Raw genomic sequence first — 6,002 nt, forward strand, 5'->3', positions numbered from 1 at the left:
ATAGAATATCTCAAGTTGGAAGGGACCCATAAGGATCATCAAGTCCAACTCCCTGCTCCTCACAGGGCTACATAAAACTAAAGAATATGACTAAGACCATCATCCAGATGTTCCTTGAATTCTGACAGGCTTGGTGCTGTGACCACTTCCCTAGGGAACCTGTTCCAGTGACCGACCACCCTCTCAGTGAAGAACATTTTCCTAATGTCCAGTCTGAACTTCCCCTGGTGCAGCTTCATTCCATTTTTCCATTTCCTCATGTCCTGTCACTGGTCACCAGGGAGAGGAGATCAGCACCTCCTCCTCCACTGCCCCCCTTAAGAAAGTTGTAGACTGTGATGAGGTCACCCCTCAGCCTCCTCTTCTCCAAGCTGAACAAACCAAGTGACTTCAGCTGCTCCTCATAAGTCTTGCCCTCGAGACCTTTCACCATCTTGGTCACCCTCCCCTGCACACACTCTAATAGTTTGAGGTCCTTCTTATATTGAGGCGCCCAAAACTGCACACAGTACTCGAGGTGGGGCTGCACCAGTGCAGTGTAGAGTGGGACAATCACCTTCCTCGACTGCCTAGCTATGCTGTGCTTGATGCACCCCAGGACACGGTCGGCCCTTTTGGCTGCCAGGACGCACCGTTGACTCATATTCAACTTGCCATCAACCCAAACCCCCAGCTCTCTTTCCGTGGGACTGCTCTCCAGCCTCTCATCCCCCAATTTGTACATATAACCAGGATTATCCCAGGTGCAGAATCCTGCACTTGCTCTTGTTAAATTTCATACAGTTGTTGGTTGCCCAGCTCTCTAGTCTATCCAGATCTCTCTGTAAGGCCTCTCTACCCTCGAGGGACTCTACAGCTCCTTCTAGTTTAGTATTGTTGGCAAACTTACTTAATGTACCTTCAACTCCTGCATCCAGTTCATTTATAAAAACATTAAAGAGCACTGGCCCTAAAATTGAGCCCTGGGGAACCCCACTGGTAACTGGCCACCAGCCTAATGTAACCCCATTTACTGTAACTCTTTGAATCCGACTCATCAGCCAATTGCTCACCCAACATATTACGGACTTGCCTAGCTCTGTGCTGGACATATTGTCCAGAAGGATACTGTGAGAGACAGTACCAAAAGCTTTCCTAAATCCCCAAACCCCACATCTACTGGCTTCCCTTGGTCAGCCAGATGGGTGACCTTGTCATAAAAGGAAATTAAGTTGGTTAAGCAGGACTTTCCCCTTGTGAACCCATGCCTGGCTATGACCAATGACTGCCTTGTCTCTCAAGTGTTTTTCAGTAACCCCAAGAATAACGTTCTCCATAATTTTACCAGGCGCTGAAGGGAGACTGCCAGGCCTGTAATTACCAGGGTCTTCCTTCTTACCCTTCTTGAAAACTGGGACAACATTTGCCAGCTTCCAGTCGACTGGGACCTCTCCAGATTCCTAAGACCATTGAAAAATAATGGAGAGAGGTCCCACGATGACATCAGCCAGCTCTTTCAGTACCCCTGGATGAATCCCATCGAGCCCCATAGATTCATGCATGTGCAGCTGGAGTAGCAAGTCTTGAACAAGTTCAGAGTCGGCTGGGAGTTTATCATCCCGCCTGTCAAGGTCTTCCAATACAGGGCTCCGGGGGTCCCAGGGCCCATCATCAGTGTTGAAGACAGAGGTGAAGGCGGCATTAAATGTCTGCATTGTCTACATCCCTATTTGTGAGGTGACTAACCTCATCAAGTAACGGACCAATGTTATCTCTGATCCTCCTTTTGCTGTTAACATATTTCAAAAAGCCCTTTTTGTTATCCTTCACAGTGCTGGCCAGCTTGAGCTCTAATCGAGCTTTGGCCACACAAATTTTCTCCCTGCAGCGGCAAACAGCATCTCTGTAGTCCTCCTGTGTTACCTGTCCTGGCTTCCAACGTCCATACACTTTCCTTTTCCACCGAAGTTCTAGAAGAAGATCCCTGCTTATCCAAGCTGGCCTTCTGCCCTGCTTGCTTGACTTCCAACACTTTGGAACTGTGTGCTCCTGTGCAGGCTTTGACCTGTTCAGGAGCCTGATTGACAGAGTCCCTTGGCAAGCAGTCCTGAAGGACAAAGGAGTCCAGGAAGGCTGGACATTCTTCAAGAAGGAAATCTTACAGGTGCAGGAGCAGGCAGGCTGTCCCCATGTGCTGAAAGACAAGTCGGTGGGGGAGAAGACCAGCCTGGCTGAAAAGAGAGCTTCAGGTGGAACTCAGGAATAAAAGGAGAGTTTATGACCTTTGGAAGAAGGGGCAGGCCACTCAGGAGGACTACACGGATGTCATGAGGTTATGCAGGGAGAAGATTAGAAGGGCCAAAGCCCAACTAGAACTTAATCTGGCTACTGCCATAAAAGACAACAAAAAATGTTTCTACAAATACACTAGCAACAAAAGGAGAGCTAAGGAGAATCTCCATCCTTTATTGGATGCAGGGGGAAACACAGTGAGAAAGGATGAGGAAAAGGCTGAGGTACCTGACGCCTTCTTTGCCTCAGTCTTTAATAGTGAGACCAGTTGTTCTCCAGGTACCCATCCCCCTGAGCTGGAAGACAGGGATGGGGAGCAGAATGAACACCCATAATGCAAGGGGAAATGGTTAGTGACCTGCTACACCACTTAGACATACACAAGTCTATGGGGCCAGATGGGATCCACCCAAGGGTACTGAGGGAGCTGGTGGAGGTGCTCACCAAGCAACTTTCCATCATCTATCAGCAGTCCTGGCTAACCGAGGAGGTCCCAGTTGACTGGAAGTTAGCAAATGTGACACCCATCTACAAGAAGGGAAGGAAGGAAGGCCTGTCAGCCTGACCTCAGTGATGGGGAAGGTCATGGAGCAGATCATCCGGAGTGCCATCATGTGGCACGTACAGGACAGCCAGGGGATCAGGCCCAGTCAGCATGGGTTTATGAAAGGCAGGTCCTGCTTGACTAACCTGATCTCCTTCTATGACAAGGTGACCCACTTAGTGGATGAGGGAAAAGCTGTGGATGCTGTCTACCTGAACTTTAGGAAGGCCTCTGACACCATTTCCCACAGCATTCTCCTGGAGAAACTGGCTGCTCATGGTTTGGACAGGTGTACACTTTGCAGGGTAGAAAGCCAGCTGGATGGCCAGGCCCAAAGAGTTGTAGTGAATGGAGTAAAATCCAGTTGGCAACTGGTCACGAGTGGTGTTCCCCAGGGCTCAAGTACTCGGGCCAGTTCTATTCAATATCTTTTTCAATGATCTGGATGAGGGGATCAAGTACACCCTCAGTAAGTTTGCAGACTACTCCAAGTTGGCTGGGAGTGTCAGTCTGCTGGAGTGTAGGAAGACTCTACAGAGGGACCTGGACAGGCTGGATCGTTGGGCCGGGGCCAACTGTATGAGGTTCAACAAGGCTAAGTGCCAGGTCCTGCACTTGGGTCACAACAACCCCATGCAACGGTACAGGCTGGGGGAGGAGTGGCTGGAGAGCTGCCCATTGGAAAAGGACCTGGGGGTGTTGGTTGACAGCCAGCTGAACATGAGCCAGCAGTGTGCTCAGGTCGCCAAGAGGGCCAATGGCATCCTGGCTTGTATCAGGAATAGTGTGGCCAGCAGGACTAGGGAAGTGATAGTGGCCCTGTACTCGGCACTGGTGAGGCCGCACCTCGAATGCTGTGTTCAGTTTTGGGCCCCTCACTACAAGAAGGACATCGAGGTGCTGGAGCGTGTCCAAAGAAGGGCAATGAAGCTGGTGAAAGGTCTGGAGCACAAGTCTTACGAGGAGCAGCTGAGGGAGCTAAGGTTGTTTAGTCTGGAGAAGAGGAGGCTGAGGGGAGACCTTAGTGGTCTCTACAGCTACCTGAAAGGAGGTTGTAGCGAGGTGGGAGTCGGTCTCTCTTCCCAAGTAACAAGTGATAGGACATGAGGAAATGTCCTCAAGCTGTTACAGGGGAAGTTTAGGTTGGATATTAGGCAAAACTTCTTCACTGAAAGGGTAGTTAGGCATTGGAACAGGCACCCCAGGGAAGTCGTTGAGTCCCCATCCCTGGAGGTATTTAAAAGATGGGTAGACGTGGTGCTTAGGGACATGGTTTAGTGGTGGACTTGGCAGTGCTAGATTAATGGTTGGACTTGATGATCTTAAAGGTCTTTTGCAACCTAAACTATTATATGATTCTATGATTCTATGATTCTTAAGAGATTGCTCTTAAAAAGTGACCAGCATTCATAGACCCCAATACTTTCAAAAGGAAATTCCCAGGGGACCTTACTGACTAGCTCCTTCAGCTGCCCAAAGTCTGCTCTCCCCGTATCCAGGGTCGAAGTCTTGCTGGCAGTTTTTCTCCTACCTCCAACGATCTGAAACTCAACTACTTTGTGGTCACTGTGACCAAGACAGCCATCAATCACCACTTCACCCACAAGACCCTCTCTGTTTACAAACAACAGTTCTATAAGGGCACCTTTCCTAGTTGGCTCCCTTAGTACCTGCACCAAGAAATTTTCTTCAACATGCCTCAGAAATTTCCTGGAGCTGTTTGTGTCTGCTGTATGATATTCCCAGTTGATGTCTGGGAAGTTAAAATCACCCATAAGGACAAGGGCAGTTGATCTAGAGATATCCCTTAATTCCTTGTAGAATAATTCATTGATGTCGTCATCCTGGCTGCGTGGTCGACACTAGACTCCCACAAGAACACCCGCTTTATTTGCTTTCCCCTTTGTCCTTACCTAGAGGCTTTCAGATGTGTTGTCACTAACTCTAAGTGCCATACAATCCAACCCCTCCCTTACATACAGCACCACCCCCCGCCTCACCTGCCCTGCCTGTCCCTCCTATAGAGAGCCTATAACTGTCCATCATGGCACACCAGTCACAGGACTCATCCCACCAGGTTTCGCTTATGCCAATGATGCCGTAGCTCTGGGAATGCGCCAAAGCTTCTAGCTTCTCTTGTTTATTTCTCATGCTGCGCACATTAGTATAAAGATATTTCAAATGTGCTCCAGTGTAGTCAGCACATTGTTGAGCAGACTGAAGGAACTCACTAGCACACCGTCCCTCTAACATTGGTGTGCAACACCCAGGCTTATCTCTAGCGAGCCTGGTTTTATCCCTTTCCCCCTTTAAAACTAGTTTAAAGCTCTTTCAATGAACCCTGCAAATTCTTGCATAAAGATCTTTTTCCTCCTTTGAGAAAGGTGTAAGCTGTCTGAGGCTAGCAGGCCTGATGTCTTGTAGACCAACCCATGATCAAAAACCCCGAAGTTCTGCTGGTGACAACAGTTTCAGAGCCAGGTATTGATCTGCTGGCTCTCCCTGTTTCTTCCCTCATCATTCCCTGCAAATGGAAGGATAGAGGAGCACACTACTTGTGCTCCTTACACCTTAACCAGTTGTCCCAAGGCCCTGAAGTCTCTCTTGATTGCCCTTGGACTTCTTGTTGCAACTTCATCACTGCCTACATGAAAAAGCAATAATGGATAATAGTCCGAGGGCCATACCAGGGTAGGAAGCTTTCTCTTCACATCTTTAACCCAGGCCCCAGGGAGGCAGCAGACTTCCCTAAGAAGTGGGTCTGGTCTGCATATTGGGCCTTCTGTTCTCCTCAGGAGAGATTCTCCTATGACAATTACGTGTTATTTTTCTTTATGGAAGTGGTGTTGACATAGTGCGTAGGCTGACTTAACCTTGGTGACACCTCCATCCTAGATGAGCCATCATCCTCATCATTGTTTGGTTCCACTTGCAGAGCCTCATACCTATTATGCAAGGGCACCTGGGAAAGTGGGGTAGTCACAGAGGAGATTTGCCTGCTGTGCCAGGCAGGAACTTGTCACCATTCTCCCCCTATCCCTTAAGTCACCGCATTCTGTGGGATGGAGAGAGGATAGGGAATCCTCCGTATCATGTGTCCTGTCTGCCTGTGGGTCCTGTCCCAGGGAAGGTAGGGTGTGGTTCCAGTAGTCTCTCTCTCTCAGACTTCCTGATACTCCTCAACCTA

This window comes from Nipponia nippon, unplaced genomic scaffold, assembly GCF_047370975.1.
Source record: "Nipponia nippon isolate SJK-2023a ecotype South Korea unplaced genomic scaffold, ASM4737097v1 scaffold_1, whole genome shotgun sequence".
NCBI lineage: Eukaryota > Metazoa > Chordata > Aves > Pelecaniformes > Threskiornithidae > Nipponia > Nipponia nippon.